The sequence below is a fragment of the Nerophis ophidion genome, unplaced genomic scaffold, assembly GCF_033978795.1.
Source record: "Nerophis ophidion isolate RoL-2023_Sa unplaced genomic scaffold, RoL_Noph_v1.0 HiC_scaffold_130, whole genome shotgun sequence".
NCBI lineage: Eukaryota > Metazoa > Chordata > Actinopteri > Syngnathiformes > Syngnathidae > Nerophis > Nerophis ophidion.
Window position 1 is genome coordinate 134455 of NW_026907052.1, and position 21394 is coordinate 155848.

A 21394-nucleotide genomic window follows, 5' to 3' on the forward strand; every position below is an offset into this window, starting at 1 on the left:
CTATCCCCTGGCCTATTTAATCAGGTATTAAAGGATGTTTTGACGGATTGTGCTACCACCTGGAATAAAAAACATAGCACTAACTGAGGCGCACGGAGTGGGACATGTCGGGGCTGCACAGATGCAGAGAAACCTCGAAAATTGGTGGCACCCATTTTTGAAAGATATGTGTAAATATCATGTACATACTTGCCCTGAATGCACCATGTATAATGCACGACCAACAGTCAGACCGCATCCTGGACGTTTCCCTCTCGAGACGAAAACAGGGAAAGAAATCATCATAGATTACACAGATATGGTGAATTCAGTAAAAGGGTACAGGTATATGTTGGTATGTGTGGATGCGTATTCAGGTTGGCCAGAGGTACTCCCTACAAAAAGGGAAGACAGTAAGACAGTGGTGAAGTTTTTGTTAAACCAGTATATCCCCAGACATGGTTTTCCTGAGAAAATCCGATCAGATAATGGTACACATTTCAAAAACCATGATCTGCAAAAGGTTGAAGAAATGCTGGGGTTGAAACACAAGTTTGGTTCGGTCTACCACCCACAATCCCAAGGAAAGGTTGAAAGAATGAACCAAACACTCAAATCTATATTGGCAAAAATCTGTGCACTGACTAAAATTAATTGGCTAGATGCGCTACCCCTTGCCCTCATGTCTGTTAAAAGCTCAATAAACCAAAGCACGGCCTTTACTCCCTTTGAGCTGACCACAGGCAGGAGGTTTCCAGGGCCCCAGTCCAAGCTTATTGGAATCAAAGGTGATGATCAGTCATTAACCCACACACAGTATTTCCATGCTTTACAAGCCATTGTTGCAGAGTATGCCAAGCAGGTGGGGGAAAGAAACAAGGAAGACACAGCGACCCCACCAAGCACAGAGTGGGTCCTGCTGAAGGTGCTCAAGCGAAAGTGGACCGAACCCAGGTGGACGGGTCCATATCGAGTGACTGAACGCACCTCGCATGCTGTTCGGCTGAACGGCAAGGGAGACACGTGGTTCCACTGGAGCCAGTGTGCAGCGGCGGACGCCCCTGCACGCACGTTGAGAGGGACACGTACCGAGTTACGTGAACAACAACAACGGGAGAAGACCACCAATCAACAAGGGGCAGAATAATCCCCTGGTGGCATCAGGGTGAGGTAGTCTACCCAAAATCCCTGTGGGAGGAGGTGAAATAGCGCTCCTCTCCTACACGTGGTGTGCCAAACCACCAACCAGATTCGTCGAGGGACCAAGTAGATCTTATTGCCTCAGTTAGGGAAGATACAAATGCGTTATCAGCAAAAGATGGCAGTGGTGGGATTTGAACCCACGCCTCCCGAGAGACTGGAGCCTTAATCCAGCGCCTTAGACCGCTCGACCACACTACCCTTATTCCCAGCTTCCCGAGGATCAAATTGTCGGCATTATGAGATAGCAGAAATATGACATGGCAACACTTTGGTTGCGGTGTGGCAGGCAAAAGCCAAGGATGTTTGCTTGTCCCCTGGAAAACACCATGTTATACAGTCCTCGTTAGTATAGTGGACAGTATCTCCGCCTGTCACGCGGAAGACCAGGGTTCGATTCCCTGACGGGGAGATGGTTCAGGTACCTCTAATTTTCCTCAATTACCATCTTGTTGAAATTTGAGAAGTGACCAAAGTATCATTCTTCGAATGTTGTGATGTGTGGACTCGGCGTTGCTGCACAGCCCTATAGAAATCAAACACAGTATTTTACTAATGTTTGTTCCACCCTTCTAAATTAGGACGCAAAAGCAAGTCTTCAAAAAGGGAAAATCGTTTGTCAGAGTCAATGCGTCAAATAAAAGGTTAGGGATGCAGCAGCTGACGACCTCGACATAGCATTAGAAAAATCAACCTTGGTAGAATTAGAAAAGTCCTTAGGCGAAGCCCTATATGGTCTTATTTGCTACAACACATCTAACCACCGATGAGCAAACACTGACAACAGTTTAATTACACGTATACACATACACCAATGGTTAGCCTAAAGTCAGATGGTACAGAAAACAGCTTGAATACAACCACAGACAGTCTATGTTGGTCACCTTCAAATATCATATTGAGAAAGTTAAAGCTAAGGTTGGATTTGGAAACAGCATCCTAAAAAACTCTACAATACCAGCCGGGGAACATATTCTGCCACTATCCGAGCAACTGAACTCGCCCTATGAATCAAAACAGCCAAAAGTGCCTCATGTCAGGTTGCAATTACGTTGAGTCATCTTGCCGAAATCAATCCTGGCCTAAACACTGCCTGCGAGGCTCTAACTGGGTGTTTGAAATCAATTAGAACCTACAATCTCTATCTGCTGTTAGGCATTGATCCTCCGTATTATCTGACGTCAGAGGAAAAGTTCAAACAAGAAACTGACCCTCGTCTCGCTCTGTTTGACCGAGAACCTGCAACGAAGAGATTAAAATCAAGGCAAATTTCCTCCATCCTGGACAAGCCCTGACTGACAGCCATCACCGCAACAGGTTGGCCCTCTGCTAAAGCCGCAGGGAAAATGCCTCACACAACTAAACAAATCTCTTCTGCCCGGCTCCAAAGAAGTGTGGCGTTTCGGTCCTGCCAAAATCGCCCAAGATCTGAGAAACGGAACGTTGCAAGGTATCCATGAACAAATGAGGCTATGAGGATGTTCTACAGCATGTTAGTGTGGAGGAGTGCAGATGATGTGTCATTTGTTAGTCTGCTCTCTCCTGCCTGTGCAATTCAACCAACAAGATCTGGATGCTGTCAGTGACTCGGCTCGGGTGTGGGGTGAACTGGAAAGGTGTCGTGCCGTGGAACTCGAAGAGAACAAGAAAGAGGAAAGCTGGGAATCTCAGGCACCTTTTTTTGGCCAAATTGGAGCAATGTCCACATTGCCTTTATGGAAAATGTCAACAATAATGCTTTGTATATCATGAGAATAAAACATGGAAGTCACATAAGTTTTATAGAAACTGCCTGCTATGAGAACGGAATGAATAGCTTTCCCTGACCGGGAATCGAAAACGGGCCGCGGCGGTGAAAGCGCCGAATCCTAGCCACTAGACCACCAGGGAACTGATCATTTGTGCAGACACTTGTCTCCTGCAAGGTTTCTTGACAAATGTGTGAAGCACCCATTGCATTCATGTACCATGTCAGAAATTTGAATTGTATTTTTTGAACCGGGGTAACTTCTGTGTCTCAGTGAAGTGATAACCACTACACTATGGAAACTGCTGCATGAATTTGGACTTGGATGTGTATAAAATTGTACAATAGTAACAATAACGAACAGACTTTCTTTCCTCATGTCTTCTTAGTATAGTCCGTGTTGAGGATAAGGTCGTTGTTTCTACACAATGTCACCAGACAGGCTAACTCCCTCCTGTAAGTCGCTCTGTGCCGGCCACTGATACATCCTATCACTGCGGTGTCATCAGAAAATAGAAACAGATAAAAGTGGACTGAATGTCTTAAGTAGGGGCGGTGATCTTCAAACGACATGTTGATAAACACACAACCACGTCCACCTTTTAGCTTTTCCAGAGGCTGCTGGCGGGCCTTAAAACTGTGTTGGTTGTGTTTTTTTCTAATTGCATACCTGGCATTGAAAACTCCAAAACTAACGTTTGGGCCCTATTTTTGAAAGCTTTCCAAATGAGGCCAAGAGTCTTATTGCCTCAGTCAGGGAAGATACAAATGCGTTACCAGCAAAAGGTGGCAGTGGTGGGATTTGAACCCACGCCTCCCGAGAGACTGGAGCCTTAATCCAGCGCCTTAGACCGCTCGGCCACACTACCCTTACTCCCAGCTTTCCGAGGATCAAATTGTCGGCATTATGAGATAGCAGACATATGACATGGCAACACTTTGGTTGCGGTGTGGCAGGCAAAAGCCAAGGATGTTTGCTTGTCCCCTGGAAAACACTATGTCACGCAGTCCTCGTTAGTATAGTGGACAGTATCTCTGCCTGTCACGCGGAAGACCAGGGTTTGATTCCCTGACGGTGAGATGGTTCAGGTACCTCTAATTTTCTTCAATTACAATCTTGTTGAAATTTGAGAAGTGACCAAAGTATCATTCTCCGAATGTTGTGATGTGTGGACTCGGCGTTGCTGCACAGCCCTATAGAAATCAAACACAGTATTTTACTAATGTTTGTTCCACCCTTCTAAATTAGGACGCAAAAGCAAGTCTTCAAAAAGGGAAAATCGTTTGTCAGAGTCAATACGTCAAATAAAAGGTTAGGGATGCAGCAGCTGACGACCTCGACATAGCATTAGAAAAATCAACCTTGGTAGAATTAGAAAAGTCCTTAGGCGAAGCCCTATATGGTCTTATTTACTACAACACATCTAACCACCGATGAGCAAACACTGACAACAGTTTAATTACACATATACACATACACCAATGGTTAGCCTAAAGTCAGATGGTACGGAAAACAGCTTGAATACAACCACAGACAGTCTATGTTGGTCACCTTCAAATATCATATTGATAAAGTTAAAGCTAAGGTTGGATTTGGAAACAGCATCCTAAAAAACTGTACAATACCAGCCGGGGAACATATTCTGCCACTATCCGAGCAACTGAACTCGCCTTATGAATCAAAACAGCCAAAAGTGCCTCATGTCATGTTGCAATCACGTTGAGTCATCTTGCCGAAATCAATCCTGGCCTAAACACTGCCTGCGAGGCTCTAACTGGGTGTTTGAAATCAATTAGAACCTACAATCTCTATCTGCTGTTAGGCATTGATCCTCCGTATTATCTGACGTCAGAGGAAAGTTCAAACAAGAAACTGACCCTCGTCTCGCTCTGTTTGACCGAGAACCCTCAACGAAGAGATTAAAATCAAGGCAAATTTCCTCCATCCTGGACAAGCCCTGACTGACAGCCATCACCGCAACAGGTTGGCCCTCTGCTAAAGCCGCAGGGAAAATGCCTCACACAACTAAACAAATCTCTTCTGCCCGGCTCCAAAGAAGTGTGGCATTTCGGTCCTGCCTAAATCGTCCAAGATCTGAGAAACGGAACGTTGCAAGGTATCTGTGAACAAATGAGGCTATGAGGATGTTCTACAGCATGTTAGTGTGGAGGAGTGCAGATGATGTGTCATTTGTTAGTCTGCTCTCTCCTGCCTGTGCAATTCAACCAACAAGATCTGTATGCCGTCAGTGACTCGGCTCGGGTGTGGGGTGAACTGGAAAGGTGTCGTGCCGTGGAACTCGAAGAGAACAACAAAGAGGAAAGCTGGGAATCTCAGGAACCTTTTTTTGGCCAAATTGGAGCAATGTCCACATTGCCCTTATGGAAAATGTCAACGATAATGCTTTGTATATCATGAGCATAAAACATGGAAGTCACATAAGTTTTATAGAAATTGCCTGCTATGAGAACAGAATGGATAGCTTTCCCTGGGAGTGATTTAACCAGGAAGAGGGTGGGTTTAAGACCTGAAGAGGGAGTGATTTAACCAGGAAGAGGGCGGAGATAAGACCTGAAGTGGGAGTGGTTAAACCAGGAAGAGGGTGGAGTTTTAACCAGGAAGAGGATGTAGATAAGACCTGAAAAGGAATTGGTTTAACCAGGAAGAGGGTGGAGTTTTAACCAGGAAGAGGGTGGCGTTGAGACCTGAAGAGGGAGTGATTTAACCAGGAAAAGGGTGGAGTTTTAACCAGAAAGAGGGTGGAGTTTTAACCAGGAAGAGGGTGGGTTTACGACCTGAGGAGGTCGGGTTAAGACCCGAGGAGGGAGTGATTTAACCAGGAAAAGGGTGGGTTTAAGACCTGGAGAGGGATTGGTTAAGAGGGAACAAAGGAGGGTTGAGGTCAGTTTTTAAGGAAGCTTGAGAATGTCATCTGATCAGCATCTGACCAGCCATTTGACAGTTTAAATGTTTACGATCGTCGCACACCGAAGCTTGAGAATGTCATCTGATCAGCATCTGACCAGCCATTTGACAGTTTAAATGTTTACGATCGTTTGAAACAACTTCCAGACCTCACGAAAACATATTTAAACGATTGGGAGGAACTAATTAGATTAAGGTTAACCATATGTTTGACCCTGCTTCGATGTAAGTTGCTGGGAATGTTCCGTGGGAAGATGTGGACATGCACACACGCACGCACACACGCACACACACACACGCACGCATAAACACACACACACACACACACACACACACACCATTACCTCTGCTTTACCACGTTATTAGACAATTGTTTAACTCCTTTTAAGCATTTAAACGTTGAAAGCATTGCACGTGTACGACGTTGTAATACTTTTCTTTTTTTTACCAGCCGATGACGACGAAGTGAAAGACGAAGAATTTTGTTTGATCGATCTTACAAAGTTGGAAGATGATTATCGAGGTGTGTTTAAACCTTCGAATTATTTAATATTATGTGTATTCATTATTTTGTTTCATAGAGGAATTGCCTTAAGATCCTAACGCGATCGTTTTAACACAATCGCAGTCTGGTGAGTCAAATGATTCTCATTTTACAAGAAAAAAACATGCGGTATACAATACATATATACATATATTTACTTACAGATTTTCCGTTTACATCTCCGGCTCGCTGGTCTCCCTTAACGCTGGCGGGTCCGTCAACGGCCGTCGAAGAGAGTCGGCCATTCCAGGCAGAGGAGAAGGCTTGATTCCGCCAAAGACTCCAGACATCGAAACCTTGGTACGGGACAATATCATCGAAAACAACGGCGAATGTCCGACATGCCCCCGCCGTAAGTTTTTCTTGCTTTCTGTAAGCTTTTTAAGATTCTCCGCGGTTTTAAAGAACTCCTGTCACTCCTCTGTCTTCCGCTCAAATGAATTTCGCGGGCTAAGGGTAATGGGCGGGGACTGATTCCGGAGGTGGGCGGTTGCTTCCAGCAAGCAACCTTCTGGTGTGCATTAGCGCTACCTACTGAAATGGAGTGTGGACCAAGATGGATCCCTACTCTATATTCTTTTATTTAACCCAATGTTTTTTAAATACGTGTATAATGCTTTATATCCTATGTGTTGTGAATTCCATCCTACTATATCTTCCAAGGAACCCAAAGAAATGTTACCACACCTCCTGCTTTATTTATTCTGTAGATTGCCTGAACTATTTCATAAACTAAATCTTGTCTTGTTTCTGATGCTATGTTTTTTTTTTATGCTCATCAATGCACTGCTGGAGTCCGAGCACACAACTACTTTCCTTGCTTTACCTATTCCTATCTTTACGAATCGTTATATATCCTTTTATTATAAAGTTTAATTTTGGCTTCAGCCATGTTTCTTGAATACAAATGATATGTGGTTTAGTTTTCATATTTTTAATATATCCTTTTAATTCATGTTCGTTTGCTATCAAACTTCCGGCATTCCATCGGACAATTAAAAGGTTGTTGGAATGTGGTAACATGACTCCGTCACGTCTAGTCTCTGTAGTACAGCTTGCACCCGGTCCCAAAATAGTTCTTTCAACAACTTTGCTGCTGCTTTGACAATTATTTTGATCTTCTCAGTCTTATTTCTAGCCTGTTCTGTACAGTTTATTACGTAAGCCAGGAATACAACTAGTTTGTCCGTGGAAATTCCTGTATTTGTTGCCTCTTGTTTTTTTTTATTTCTTGAACTATTCATACTTCTGTTCTTTTCTACACTTTCTTGGTTTCTCACTTTAAATGCCTCTGCGTATGTAATATTTATTTCAACTTTGATTTGTTGTACTTCTGTTGCCTGTTTCTTGATGTATGGCTTTTGATTATTTCTTTTTTCAATCTACAATTCCAATAAATAACACGTATTTCCAGATTACTGATAACTTTTTCAAAATAAAATGTAATTCCTGAATAAGATAATTGTATCGAATCCAATGGATTGTCTGGTCCTAAAACCTCTTTGTAATGTTTGTTTGATTCCTCAAAAATACGACACAGTCTAATTTGAAAAACATATGTGCCTCGTCGGCTGTAGTAAAAAAAACAAACCCATGCCTCCTCGGTCTAACCTCTCCCAGCCCCTTTTCTGCCGTATCAAAGACGGATCAGAGACCACCTTTGCCCCTAACCCCCACTTCTTCTCCACTACCAAGAGAACAGTAATTAATCCGAGCTGAGTTTTTTAAAATATTCCAACATTACTTTTTACTTTCATTTTGTATCAAAGCTGAGTTGTGCTCGCTGGTTTATTTTGCAAATGAACATGATCATGTACAAGACTCGCTTACCCACAATGCACTGCAGCCCAACGCTCCTGGTCGGATGTTTGTATCGGGGTTCATGGAGAGATGCGGTAAAGAGTGGTAGCCAAGACACACGGTCACACACGGTCACACTCGGCAATTATTTTGACCTGGGGAACAGATTTAGAGGAAAAAATGGGGCCGGGATATCTGATTTTCAGGTGCAAAAAACTTCACAATGACACAAAATAAACACAACAGTTACACCTCACACTAAATACAAGACATTTACTTGTACGTTCAAAAGACAGAATAGAACAAGACAAGACATGCAATGCTATCTACAAAATGTTATGTAAATGTTAGTCATTACGCATGTGGCTATGGTTTTGATGTATTTGTTACAGACATGTTTACGTCAAGTAACATCACATGGTTCCATTTGCACCTTTCAACAAATGTGAAAAGGAATATTAAGAAGTAAAACTTATATTTAATCCTACCTCTTCTCCGAGCACATGGTGACTGTACATACGGGTCGAAAAATGTTGACCTAATTCAGCATTTCTCAAAGTGTGGGGAATAGAGACATGACAGGTGGGGCGCGAGGAACGGCAGGAAATTTCACTTTAATTTTTTTTTTTTTTTTTTTTGCCATGCTTTCATTTTCTATACACACTGTTAATCACTTTGTGATTCTGTCTGTGAAATCCGCCGTGTAAATAAATGTAAATTACTTATTTTTCCTGTAGGCTTTAAATTTCTCGGTAGGAGCGAAAGCTGGACAGACATAGCAACATTAACTTTTGCAGGCGGGGCTAAGAGGAACAAACATTCGCGCGGACTTTGTAAGATCGTTTGAACAAATTTCTTCGTCTTTCACTTCAACGTCATCGGCTGGTTTATAAAAAAAGTATTACAACGTCGTACACGTGCAATGCTTTTAACGTTTAAATGCTTAAAAGGAGTTAAACCATTGTCTAATAACTTGGTAAAGCAGAGGTAATGGTGTGTGTGTGTGTGTGCGTGTGTGTGTGTGTGTGTGTGTGCGTGTGTGCGTGCGTGTGTGCGTGTCCACATCTTCCCACGTAACATTCCCAGCCATCAATACATCGAAGCAGGGTCAAACATATGGTTAACCTTAACCTAATTAGTTCCTCCCAATCGTTTAAATATGTTTTCGTGAGGTCTGGAAGTTGTTTCAAACGATCGTAAACATTTAAACTGTCAAATGGCTGGTCAGATGCTGATCAGATGACATTCTCAAGCTTCCTTAAAACCTGACCTCAACCTGAACCCTCCTTTGTTCCCTCTTAACCAATCCCTCTCCAGGTCTTAAACCCACCCTCTTCCTGGTTAAATCACTCCCTCTTCAGGTCTTAAACCCACCCTCTTCAGGTCTTAAACCCACCCTCTTCCTGGTTAAAACTCCACCCTCTTCCTGGCTAAAACTCCACCCTTTTCGTGGTTAAATCGCCCCCTCTTCGGGTCTAAAACCCACCTCTTCCTGGTTAAAACTCCACCATTTTCCTGGTTAAATAACTCCCTATTCAGGTCTTAACTACACCCTCTTCCTGGTTAAAACTCCACCCTCTTCATGGTTAAACCACTACCACTTCAGGTCTTAACTCTGCCCTCTCCCACGTTAAAATTCCACCCTCTTCCGGGGTAAGCCACACCCAATTGATCTTGACCTTTGACCCTTGAACTTGACCTTTGACCTCGACCTTTGAACTTGACCCCTCATAAATCGTTGATTTATGACCCCTCATAAATCATTGATTTATGACCCCCCCATAAATCTTTTTTTGACAGAAGGTGTCAACCCACGCCTCCAGAGAGACTGGAGCCTTAATCCAGCGCCTTAGACAGCTCGGCCACACTACCCTTATTCCCAGCTTTCCGTGGATCAAATTGGCGGCATTATGAGATAGCAGAAATATGACATGGCAACACTTTGGTTGCGGTGTGGCAGGCAAAAGCCAAGGATGTTTGCTTGTCCCCTGGAAAACACAATGTTACGCAGTCCTCGTTAGTATAGTGGACAGTATCTCCGCCTGTCACGCGGAAGACCAGGGTTTGATTCCCTGACGGGGAGATGGTTCAGGCACCTCTAATTTTCTTCAATTACCATCTTGTTGAAATTTGAGAAGTGACCAAAGTATCATTCTCCGAATGTTGTGATGTGTGGACTCGGCGTTGCTGCACAGCCCTATAGAAATCAAACACAGTATTTTACTAATGTTTTTTCCACCCTTCTAAATTAGGACGCAAAAGCAAGTCTTCAAAAAGGGAAAATCGTTTGTCAGAGTCAATGCGTCAAATAAAAGGTTAGGGATGCAGCAGCTGACGACCTCGACATAGCATTAGAAAAATCAACCTTGGTAGAATTAGAAAAGTCCTTAGGCGAAGCCCTATATGGTCTTATTTACTACAACACATCTAACCACCGATGAGCAAACACTGACAACAGTTTAATTACACATATACAAATACACCAATGGTTAGCCTAAAGTCAGATGGTACGGAAAACAGCTTGAATACAACCACAGACAGTCTATGTTGGTCACCTTCAAATATCATATTGAGAAAGTTAAAGCTAAGGTTGGATTTGGAAACAGCATCCTAAAAAACTGTATAATACCAGCCGGGGAACATATTCTGCCACTATCCGTGCAACTGAACTCGCCTTATGAATCAAAACAGCCAAAAGTGCCTCATGTCATGTTGCAATCACGTTGAGTCATCTTGCCGAAATCAATCCTGGCCTAAACACTGCCTGAGAGGCTCTTACTGGGTGTTTGAAATCAATTAGAACCTACAATCTCTATCTGCTGTTAGGCATTGATCCTCCGTATTATCTGACGTCAGAGGAAAAGTTCAAACAAGAAACTGACCCTCGTCTCGCTCTGACCGAGAACCTGCAACGAAGAGATTAAAATCCAGGCAAATTTCCTCCATCCTGGACAAGCCCCGACTGACAGCCATCACCGCAACAGGTTGGCCCTCTGCTAAAGCTGCAGGGAAAATGCCTCCCACAACTAAACAAATCTCTTCTGCCCGGCTCCAAAGGAGTGTGGCGTTTTGGTCCTGCCTAAATCGCCCAAGATCTGAGAAACGGAACTTTGCAAGGTATCCATGAACAAACGAGGCTATGAGGATGTTCTACAGCATGTTAGTGTGGAGGAGTGCAGATGATCTGTCATTTGTTTGTCTGCTCTCTCCTGCCTGTGCAATTCAACCAACAAGATCTGGATGCCGTCAATGACTCGGCTCGGGTGTGGGGTGAACTGGAAAGGTGTCGTGCCGTGGAACTCGAAGAGAACAAGAAAGAGGAAAGCTGGGAATCTCAGGCACCTTTTTTTGGCCAAATTGGAGCAATGTCCACATTGCCTTTATGGAAAATGTCAACCATAATGCTTTGTATATCATGAGCATAAAACATGGAAGTCACATAAGTTTTATAGAAATTGCCTGCTATGAGAACGGAATGGATAGCTTTCCCTGACCGGGAATCGAACCCGGGCCGCGGCGGTGAAAGCGCCGAATCCTAGCCACTAGACCACCAGGGAACTAATCCTTTTTTTTTCAGACACTTGTCTCATGCATGGTTTCTTGACAAATGTGTGAAGCACCCGTTGCATTCATGTACCATGTCAGAAATGTGAATTGTATTTTTTGAACCGGGGTAACTTCTGTGTCTCAGTGAAGTGATAACCACTACACTATGGAAACTGCTGCATGAATTTGGACTTGGATGTGTAAAAATTGTACAATAGTAACAGACTTTCTTTCCTCACGTCTTCTTAGTGTAGTCCGTGTTGAGGATAAGGTTGTTGTTTCTACACAATGTCACCAGACAGGCTAACTCCCTCCTGTAAGTCGCTCTGTGCCGGCCACTGATACATCCTATCACTGCGGTGTCATCAGAATACAGAAACAGATAAAAGTGGACTGAATGTCTTAAGTAGGGGCGGTGATCTTCAAACAACATGTTGATAAACACACAACCACGTCCACCTTTGAGCTTTTCCAGAGGCTGCTGGCGGGCCTTAAAACTGTGCTGGTTGTGTTTTTTTCTCATTGCATACCTGGCATGGAAAACTCCAAAGCTAATGTTTGGGCCCTATTTTTGAAAGCTTTCCAAATGAGGCCAAGAGTCTTATTGCCTCAGTCAGTGAAGATACAAATGCGTTACCAGCAAAAGTTGGCAGTGGTGGGATTTGAACCCACGCCACCCGAGAGACTGGAGCCTTAATCCAGCGCCTTAGACCGCTCGGCCACACTACCCTTATTCCCTGCTTCCCGAGGATCAAATTGTCGGCATTATGAGATAGCAGAAATATGACATGGCAACACTTTGGTTGCGGTGTGGCAGGCAAAAGCCAAGGATGTTTGCTTGTCCCCTGGAAAACACCATGTCATACAGTCCTCGTTAGTATAGTGGACAGTATCTCCGCCTGTCACGCGGAAGACCAGGGTTCGATTCCCTGACGGGGAGATGGTTCAGGTACCTTTAGTTTTCTTCAACTACCATCTTGTTGAAATTTGAGAAGTGACCAAAGTATCCTTCTCCGAATGTTGTGATGTGTGGACTCGGTGTTGCTGAACAGCCCTATAGAAATCAAACACAGTATTTTACTAATGTTTGTTCCACCCTTCTAAATTTGGACGCAAAAGCAAGTCTTCAAAAAGGGAAAATCGTTTGTCAGAGTCAATGCGTCAAGTAAAAGGTCAGGGATGCAGCAGCTGATGACCTCGACATTAGATAGAGATTAGATAGTACTTTATTTATTCCGCCAGGAGAGTTCCTTCAGGAAAATTTAAATTTTCAGCACAATCCCATTCAAGTTTAGACAAACATTACAGGGAGACAGAACAGGATCGCTGACGGGTCTGCCGGCTTCCAGCGCCCCTTACAAAAAAGATGAAATAAAGGTAAACAAAGGGGGGGAGGGGGGAGAAAAAAATAGAAGATTAAAATAAAATTAAAAAAATCGGTCTTTGCCTGGGCCCTGGAGAGGAGGTGCAGACTGAGGCCAAGGGAAAAAAACAAATAAATTAAAAAAATAAAAAAACAACTCATAACCATGGTACACATCCCTCTTCCATGTGTGTAAGAGGGAAACATCAAACATCAAAGAACACAGAGGACATTAAAGACATTAAAGCAGCAGATACAACCAGACACATCTACATACAGCTATGAATAAAAAGTAAAATAAACATATCCACTGTGGTGGCATCTGCGTTGTTCCACGCCATCGTCTGCTGGGGAGGAGGAAGCATGGTCAGAGACAGAAGCAGACCCAACAAAGCAACCAAGACAGCCGACTCCACTCTCGGCCAGTGTCCAGTCCGAATGGATGAGCGAGGATACGTCCAAGGTGACCGAGGTGTCCGACACCTGCTCACCCAGTCAAGACACCGCGAAACCTCTCCGTCCCAGTGCTCAGTGCTAGCTCCGCAGCTCCTGTCTCTTCATCCGCATCTCCTCCAGTACATCCAAACATACTCTGGTGTAGCAGACACCCAGCAGCTGGTCTCCATAGCCAAAAGGCTCCCGGGAGGCAGATCCAGAAGTCCATGAAAAAAGCACCACAGAGGTCACGAAAGTGCCACCCCTTGTCACACAGTCCCAAAGGGTCCCGGACCAAAAGGCAAAAAAATATAATAAGACATGAAAACAAGAGGGAAACACAAAAGGATGACACAAGAGCACAGAGCTCCTGCCTACAGCAGCCACTACAGCAGCGCCATCTTGGAAAAAAGCAGCGCCATCTTGGAAAAAAAAAATAGCATTAGAAAAATCAACCTTGGTAGAATTAAAAAAGTCCTTAGGCGAAGCCCTATATGGTCTTATTTACTACAACACATCTAACCACCGATGAGCAAACACTGACAACAGTTTAATTACACATATACACATACACCAATGGTTAGCCTAAAGTCAGATGGTACGGAAAACAGCTTGAATACAACCACAGACAGTCTATGTTGGTCACCTTCAAATACCATATTGAGAAAGTTAAAGCTAAGGTTGGATTTGGAAACAGCATCCTAAAAAACTGTACAATACCAGCCGGGGAACATATTCTGCCACTATCCGAGCAACTGAACTCGCCTTATGAATCAAAACAGCCAAAAGTTCCTCATGTCAGGTTGCAATCACGTTGAGTCATCTTGCCGAAATCAATCCTGGCCTAAACACTGCCTGCGAGGAGGCTCTAACTGGGTGTTTGAAATCAATTAGAACCTACAATCTCTATCTGCTGTTAGGCATTGATCCTCCGTATTATCTGACGTCAGAGGAAAAGTTCAAACAAGAAACTGACCCTCGTCTTAGTCTGTTTGACCGAGAACCAGCAACGAAGAGATTAAAATCAAGGCCAATTTCTCCATCCTCGAAAAGCCCTGACTGACAGCCATCACCGCAACAGGTTGGCCCTCTGCTAAAGCCGCAGGGAAAATGCCTCACACAACTAAACAAATCTCTTCTGCCCGGCTCCAAAGAAGTGTGGCGTTTTGGTCCTGCCTAAATCGCCCAAGATCTGAGAAACGGAACGTTGCGAGGTATCCATGAACAAACGAGGCTATGAGGATGTTCTACAGCATGTTAGTGTGGAGGAGTGCAGATGATGTCATTTGTTAGTCTGCTCTCTCCTGCCTGTGCAATTCAACCAACAAGATCTGGATGCCGTCAGTGACTCGGCTCGGGTGTGGGGTGAACTGGAAAGGTGTCGTGCCGTGGAACTCGAAGAGAACAAGAAAGAGGAAAGCTGGGAATCTCAGGCACCTTTTTAGGGCCAAACTGGTGCAATGTCCACATTGCCTTTATGGAAAATGTCAACGATAATGCTTTGTATATGATGAGCATAAAACATGGAAGTCACATAAGTTTTATAGAAATTGCCTGCTATGAGAACGGAATGGCTAGCTTTCCCTGACCGGGAATCGAACCCGGGCCGCGGCGGTGAAAGCGCCGAATCCTAGCCACTAGACCACCAGGGAACTAATCCTTTTTTTTTCAGACACTTGTCTCATGCATGGTTTCTTGACAAATGTGTGAAGCACCCATTGCATTCATGTACCATGAAATGTGAATTGTATTTTTTGAACCGGGGTAACTTCTGTGTCTCAGTGAAGTGATAACCACTACACTATGGAAACTGCTGCATGAATTTGGACTTGGATGTGTAAAAATTGTACAATAGTAACAATAAAGAACAGACTTTCTTTCCTCATGTCTTCTTAGTGTAGTCCGTGTTGAGGATAAGGTTGTTGTTTCTACACAATGTCACCAGACAGGCTAACTCCCTCCTGTAAGTCGCTCTGTGCCGGCCAGTGATATGTCCTATCACTGCGGTGTCATCAGAATATAGAAACAGATAAAAGTGGACTGAATGTCTTAAGTAGGGGCGGTGATCTTCAAACGACATGTTGATAAACACACAACCACGTCCACCTTTGAGCTTTTCCAGAGGCTGCTGGCGGGCCTTAAAACTGTGCTGGTTGTGTTTTTTTCTCATTGCATCCCTGGCATGGAAAACTCCAAAGATAACATTTGGGCCCTATTTTTCAAAGCTTTCCAAATGAGGCCAAGAGTCTTATTGCCTCAGTCAGGGAAGATACAAATGCGTTACCTGCAAAATATGGCAGTGGCAGGATTTGAACCCATGCCTCCCGAGAGACTGGAGCCTTAATCCAGCGCCTTAGACCGCTCGGCCACACTACCCTTATTCCCAGCTTTCCGAGGATCAAATTGTTGGCATTATGAGATAGCAGAAATATGATATGGCAACACTTTGGTTGCGGTGTGGCAGGCAAAAGCCAAGGATGTTAGAAAATGTAAGGGGACACCTTCTGTCAAAAAATGATTTATGGGGGGTCATAAATCAATGATTTATGAGGGGTCAAGTTCAAAGGTCAAAGGTCAAGTTCAAGGGTCAAAGTCAAGTGGGTGTGGCTGACCCTGGAAGAGGGTAGAGATAAGACCTGAGGTGGGAGTGGTTTAACCAGGAAGAGGGTGTAGTTTTAACCAGGAAGAGGGTGGAGTTTTAACCTGGAAGAGGGGGGTTTAAGACTTGAAGGGGGAGTGACTTAACCAGGAAGAGGGTGGGTTTAAGACCCAGAGAGGGAGTGATTTAACCAGGAAGAGGGTGGAGATAAGACCTGAAGTGGGAGTGGCTAAACCAGGAAGAGGGTGGAGTTTTAACCAGGAAGAGGATGGAGTTAAGACCTGAAAAGGAATTGGTTTAACCAAGAAGAGGGTGGAGTTTTAACCAGGAAGAGGGTGGAGTTAAGACCTGAAGAGGGAGTGATTTAACCAGGAAAAGGGTGGAGTTTTAACCAGGAAGAGGGTGGAGTTTTAACCAGGAAGAGGGTGGGTTTAAGACCTGAAGAGGGTCGGTTTAAGACCTGAAGAGGGAGTGATTTAATCAGGAAGAGGGTGGGTTCAAGACCTGGAGAGGGATGTGTTAAGAGGGAACAAAGGAGGGTTCAGGTTGAGGTCAGTTTTTAAGGAAGCTTGAGAATGTCATCTGATCAGCATCTGACCAGCAATTTGACAGTTTAAATGTTTACGATCGTCGCACACCGAAGCTTGAGAATGTCATCTGATCAGCATCTGACCAGCCATTTGACAGTTTAAATGTTTACGATCGTTTGAAACAACTTCCAGACCCCACGAAAACATATTTAAACGATTGGGAGGAACTAATTAGGTTAAGGTTAACCATATGTTTGACCCTGCTTCGATGTATTGATGGCTGGGAATGTTACGTGGGAAGATGTGGACACGCACAAACGCACGCACATACACACACGCACACACACATACACACACACACACACACACACCATTACCTTTGCTTTACCACGTAATTAGACAATGGTTTAACTCCATTTAAGCATTTAAACGTTAAAAGCATTGCACGTGTACGACGTTGTAATACTTTTCTTTTTTTTACCAGCAGATGACGACGAAGTGAAAGACGAAGAACTTTGTTTGATCGATCCTACAAAGTTGGAAGATGATTATAAAGGTGTGTTTAACCCTTCGAATTATTTAATATTATGTGTATTCATTATTTTGTTTCATAGAGGAATTGCCTTAAGATCCTAACGCGATCGTTTTAACACAATCGCAGTCTGGTGAGTCAAATGATTCTCATTTTACAAGAAAAAAACATGCGGTATACAATACATATATACATATATTTACTTACAGATTTTCCGTTTGCATCTCCGGCTCGCTGGTCTCCCTTAACGCTGTCGGGTCCGTCAACGGCCGTCGAAGAGACTCGGCCATTCCAGGCAGAGGAGAAGGCTTGATTCCGCCAAAGACTCCAGACATCGAAACCTTGGTCCGGGACAATATGATCGAAAACAACGGCGAATGTCCGACATGCCCCCTGCCGTAAGTTTTTCTTGCTTTCTGTAAGCTTTTTAAGATTCTCCGCGGTCTTAAAGAACTCCTCTCACTCCTCTGTCTTCCGCTCAAATGAATTTCGCGCCTAAGGGGAATGGGCGGGGACTGATTCCGGAGGTGGGCGGTTGTTTCCAGCAAGCAACCTTCTGGTGTGCATTAGCGCCACCTACTGAAATGGAGTGTGGACCAAGATGGATCCCTACTCTATATTCTTTTATTTAACCCAATGTGTTTTAAATACGTGTATAATGCTTTATATCCTATGTGTTGTGAATTCCATCCTACTATATCTTCCAAGGAACCCAAAGAAATGTTACCACACCTCCCGCTTTATTTATTCTGTAGATTGCCTGAACTATTTCATAAACTAAATCTTGTCTTGTTTCTGATGCTATGTTTTTTTTTTATGCTCATCAATGCACTGCTGGAGTCCGAGCACACAACTACTTTCCTTGCTTTGTTTTCCTCTATCCAGTTAACTGCCTTATAAATTGCTACCAATTCCCCCGTAAAAACAGATAGTTTATCACTGATTATTTTATTTAATACTATGTTTCCTTGTGGGATAACTGCTGCAGCTTCTACCTTACTTTTTATAGTTTTTGATGCATCCGTATATATATCATATCTCAATCTATTTTTCTATCTGGTAACTATTTAAATTTCTATTCTTTAGTTATTGCGTGTTTTCTTTTGGGTTATCAAACATCCACGGTGGTATTGCAGGAATTGGTACTGTAGGACTAACTTTAATATTGTCAATTTTAACTTTATTACATATGTCTCCTATAATCCACCCAAAACTATTATTTTTTTTCTCTTTTTCTTGGCAGTTTGGTAGCACTGGACAAGTGGGATATCCTTGCTTGGATCCTTTTAAAGTTGCCCGATAAACTGCTGAAAGTTGATCTCTCCTCTTGTACAAAGGTTTTTCGTTCATTTTTACTTGTAATACTGCCACTAGGGTTGATGTAGTAGCTCCACAACATAACCTTAAAGCCTGTGACTGGATCCAGTCTATTTTCCCAAGTCATGTTTTTGAAGCAGATTGGTAAATAATGCATCCGTAATCAATAACAGATGGAATTAAAGTGATATATATACATATATTGTTTTCAACGTCAACCTATCAGCCCCCCAATCATTACCCCTCAAAGCCCTCATTATATTTAACACCTTTTTACTTTTCCCCCTATTTTTAATTTTCCTGAAGGGACACTCCTGAACGAATAAATAAAGTACTATCTGATCTAATCTAATCAAATCTATTTTGCTGATGTGGGTTGACTAGTTCATATTTTTATCAAACCATATTCCTAAATATTTAAATACTTGTACCTCTTCTATATTTTCACCGTAGAGTTTTTATTTGGAGCTTGTTTTGTACTTTTCTCTTTGTAAAATGTATGACTTTTGTCTTTCCAACAGAGAATCTTAAACCCCAAGCCGTTCCCCAGTCTTGAACATTATTTACCACTTTGTTAGTTTTTTGATTATTTATTTTAACTCTAAATAATATACTAGTCTTTCATTAATCTTTTTTTTTTCATTACTTTCCCCAAATTTGAGGTCAATGCTATCGGCCTATAATTTCCTGCCTCTTCCGGGTCTTACCCTGACTTGCATATTGGAATTATTACCGCTAATTTTCCCCTCTGCCGGTCATTCTCCTTCTTCATATAACCTGTCATATCATTTCAAGACCACTTCTTTGACGATGCTACCTAAGTTTTTGATCATTTGATAACCCACTAGGTCTTTCCCCGGTGACGTATTTTTAACCTAATTTCAAAATTCGAACCATTTCATTCAAAGAAAATGTCATATCCATAGTGTTGGTAAAGCTATTATCGTTGTCTTCCATCATTTCCCCAATATTTAAACTCATCGTTTCTTCTCTCTTTTGTTTTTCTACATTTCTCAAATTATCATTACTGTGCACTTTAACAAATGTTTTTGCTAAAGGTTCTGCTGTTTCTTTACCCGTGACTACATCTTCTTTAATAAATGTGGCACATCATCCTCTTTACCCATCATTCCTATCTTTACGAATCGTTATATATCCTTTTATTATAAAGTTTAATTTTGGCTTCAGCCATGTTTCTTGAATACAAATTATATGTGGATTAGTTTTCATATTTTTAATATATCCTTTTAATTCATGTTCGGTTGCTATCAAACTTCTGGCATTCCACCGGACAATTAACAGGGTGTTGGAATGTGGTAACATGACTCCGTCACGTCTACTCTCTGTAGTACAGCTTGCACCCGGCCCCAAGATAGTTCTTTCAACAACTTTGCTGCTGCTTTGACAATTATTTTGATCTTCTCAGTCTTATTTCTAGCCTGTACTGTACAGTTTATTACGTAAGCCAGGAATACAACTAGTTTGTCCGTGGAAATTCCTGTATTTGTTGCCTCTTGTTTTTTTTTTTCTTGAACTATTCACACTTCTTTTCTTTTCTACACTTTCTTGATTTCTCACTATAAATGCCTCTGCGTATGTAATATTTCTTTCAACTTTGATTTGTTGTACTTCTGTTGCCTGTTTCATGATGTATGGCTTTTGATTATTTCTTTTTTCAATCTACAATTCCAATAAATAACACGTATTTCCAGATTACTTATAACTTTTTCAAAATAAAATGTAATTCCTGAATAAGATAATTGTATCGAATCCAATGGATTGTCTGGTCCTAAAACCTCTTTGTAATGTTTGTTTGATTCCTCAAAAATACGACACAGTCTAATTTGAAAAACATATGTGCCTCGTCGGCTGTAGTAAAAAAAACAACAACCCATGCCTCCTCGGTCTAACCTCTCCCAGCCCCTTTTCTGCCGTGTCAAAGATGGATCAGAGACCACCTTTGCCCCTAACCCCCACTTCTTCTCCACTACCAAGAGAACAGTAATTAATCCGAGCTGAGTTTTTTAAAATATTCCAACATGACTTTTTACTTTCATTTTGTATCAAAGCTGAGTTGTGCTCTCTGGTTTATTTTGCAAATGAACATGATCATGTACAAGACTCGCCTACCCACAATGCACTGCAGCCCAACGCTCCTGGTCGGATGTTTGTATCGGGGTTCATGGAGAGATGCGGTAAAGAGTGGTAGCCAAGACACACGGTCACACACGGTCACACTCGGCAATTATTTTGACCTGGGGAACAGATATAAAGGAAAAAATGGGGCCGGGATATCAGATTTTCAGGTACAAAAAACTTCACAATGACACAAAATAAACACAACAGTTAAACCTCACACTAAAAGCAAGACATTTACTTGTACGTTCAAAAGACAGAATAGAACAAGACAAGACATGCAATGCCATCTACAAAATGTTATGTAAATGTTAGTCATTACGCATGTGGCTATGGTTTTGATGTATTTGTTACAGACATGTTTACGTCAAGTAACATCACATGGTTCCATTTGCACCTTTCAACAAATCTGAAAAGGAATATTAAGAAGTAAAACTTATATTTAATCCTACCTCTTCTCCGAGCACACAGTGACTGTACATACGGGTCGAAAAATGTTTGTGGAGTTTTAAGGCAAATACAACTTCTTAAAGTACAAACGTATTTACAATCAATATTAAATGTTCCTTTCCCCCCAAAAAACAAGACACACAAAACGAAAAAGAAAGAAAAATAATAAATCAATCAATAAAATGCATCAGTCAAATAGTACAGGCAACTTCGTTAACATGGAGCCACAGACAATTTCATTCAAAAAGTCCCAATTGCTAACATAAAGATACAACAACAAATAAAAGCAA

The 21394-nt window shown here is 42.4% G+C and overlaps 8 non-coding genes across 8 annotated transcripts; 2 read left to right on the plus strand and 6 right to left on the minus strand.

The window, feature by feature from the left end:
* Nucleotides 1–1298: 1298 nt before the first annotated feature.
* On the minus strand, nucleotides 1299–1380 carry trnal-aag (transfer RNA leucine (anticodon AAG)). Its single transcript has one exon. It is a non-coding gene; the product is annotated as a tRNA-Leu (tRNA).
* A 139-nt stretch (nucleotides 1381–1519) lies between these two features.
* Nucleotides 1520–1591, plus strand: trnad-guc (transfer RNA aspartic acid (anticodon GUC)). The gene has a single exon. It is a non-coding gene; the product is annotated as a tRNA-Asp (tRNA).
* A 2122-nt stretch (nucleotides 1592–3713) lies between these two features.
* Nucleotides 3714–3795, minus strand: trnal-aag (transfer RNA leucine (anticodon AAG)). The gene has a single exon. It is a non-coding gene; the product is annotated as a tRNA-Leu (tRNA).
* Nucleotides 3796–11681: 7886 nt separating this feature from the next.
* On the minus strand, nucleotides 11682–11753 carry trnae-uuc (transfer RNA glutamic acid (anticodon UUC)). Its single transcript has one exon. It is a non-coding gene; the product is annotated as a tRNA-Glu (tRNA).
* Nucleotides 11754–12389: 636 nt separating this feature from the next.
* Nucleotides 12390–12471, minus strand: trnal-aag (transfer RNA leucine (anticodon AAG)). Its single transcript has one exon. It is a non-coding gene; the product is annotated as a tRNA-Leu (tRNA).
* A 139-nt stretch (nucleotides 12472–12610) lies between these two features.
* trnad-guc (transfer RNA aspartic acid (anticodon GUC)) lies at nucleotides 12611–12682 on the plus strand. Its single transcript has one exon. It is a non-coding gene; the product is annotated as a tRNA-Asp (tRNA).
* A 2438-nt stretch (nucleotides 12683–15120) lies between these two features.
* trnae-uuc (transfer RNA glutamic acid (anticodon UUC)) lies at nucleotides 15121–15192 on the minus strand. The gene has a single exon. It is a non-coding gene; the product is annotated as a tRNA-Glu (tRNA).
* A 642-nt stretch (nucleotides 15193–15834) lies between these two features.
* trnal-aag (transfer RNA leucine (anticodon AAG)) lies at nucleotides 15835–15916 on the minus strand. Its single transcript has one exon. It is a non-coding gene; the product is annotated as a tRNA-Leu (tRNA).
* Between the last annotated feature and the right edge of the window lie 5478 nt (nucleotides 15917–21394).